This window comes from Octodon degus, unplaced genomic scaffold, assembly GCF_000260255.1.
Source record: "Octodon degus isolate 3935 unplaced genomic scaffold, OctDeg1.0 scaffold00392, whole genome shotgun sequence".
Classification (NCBI taxonomy): domain Eukaryota; kingdom Metazoa; phylum Chordata; class Mammalia; order Rodentia; family Octodontidae; genus Octodon; species Octodon degus.
In genome coordinates, this window is record NW_004524968.1 from 96,477 (window position 1) to 98,152 (window position 1,676).

A 1,676-nucleotide genomic window follows, 5' to 3' on the forward strand; every position below is an offset into this window, starting at 1 on the left:
ATATTTACTCAGAATTTTTATTTCTTCCTCTGAGAAGTGTACATTCATTTCAGATGCCCTTTTTTGGATTAGGTGTTTGAATTTAGGGGACCTGATGTATTTTTAATTATTTATATGTTCTTTGTAGAGCATTTGTTGAAGGACAGGCAGCTATAATGTTTTTCGAGTTTGCAGGTTTTGTTTTGACTCTGTTAGAGCATATCTTTGAAGTGCAGAAACTTTAACAAGAGCAGATCCCAGTTGTTGATTCTTTGAAGTATTTCCTTGGTAGTTTTGATTTATTCATGAACTCTCTACTTGCCCCTGTGTCTTTAAGTTTTCCTCCAAAGTATTTAGTGTTTCTGTTTTAATGTTTAAACCTTTGATACATTTTGACTGTAGTTTGTGCATGGTGATAGGGATGTCTCGTTATATCCTTTGGCATGTAGAAAGACAGTATTTCTGGCACCATTCATGAAAGAGGTGAACTTTCTTCTAGTGAGCCTATTAAAGACAAGGTGTCTGGCTGTGTTTTCAGTTGTGTCTGTATGTTCTGATCTGTTCCATTGATCCTCAGGTCTGTCTCTATTCCATAGCTATTCTGATTTTTATTACAGTAGCTTTATAGTATAATTTCAGGTCAGACATTGTGGTACCTTCTTTGTCCCTTTCCTTGTCTCCCCAAATTGCTTATTATATTCTGGGTCTCAGCATGCTGTAAATGAATTTGAGTAAATTTTTCACTGGATCTCTGAGGTATAATTATGGTATTTTAGCTGGGATTGCATTGAATCTCCATAACAATTTTGTCATATGGTCATTTCCACAATGTTCATTAGAGTGATTGGCCTGCACTTGTCTTTTATAGTCGAGTGTTTCTCTGATTTTGGAATGAGAGTAGTACTTGCATTGAGGAATGAGTTTGGAAGAATTGCTTTCCTTTCAGTTTCATTGAAGAGTTTGAGAGAAGTCAGCTTAAATCTTCTTTTAATTTTTTATAGAATTGTGTTGTGCATCCATTGGGACATGGGCTTTTCTTTGTTAGTAGAATTTTATTACATTTTATTACATTTTCTATTTCGTTTGTCATTATTTATTATTCAGAGTTTGTATATCTTCTTGACTCAGATTTGGAAATCCATATATTTCTACAAAACTCCACTTTATCTGTGCCTTCCATCCTGCTGAGTAAAGATTTTGGAAGTAGATATTGATGTTCTTCTGAATTTCTTTAAGGTTTGTAGTGATTTAATCCCCATCATTGTTTACTGCAAGAATTATTTTTTGTTAATACAGCTTTAGTTGCATCCCACAGGTTTGATAAGTTGTATCTGCATTTTTCTTTGAATGTAAATATTTTAAATATATTTTTAAAATTTTATCTGTGGCCCACTGGTTGTTTAGGAGGTTGTCATTTAATTTCCATGGATTTATGGTATTTTTGTAGTTTCTTTTGTCCTGAATTTGCATATTTTGCTTTGTGATATGATAATATGCAAGTTATAATTTCATTTTTCCCCATTTACTTAAGAATACTTTATGTGAGACCCAGTCCTAGCCCAGGTCCGGTGAGTGTGAGGAGAGTTTCCTGCTACCCTGCACCGGCGGGACCAGCCCCAGCCCAGGCGCAGCGTGGGCCGGAACCTCTCCCAGCCCCTCGGGCCGCCCCCCACCACTCCGCAGTGCCTCCCCCACCC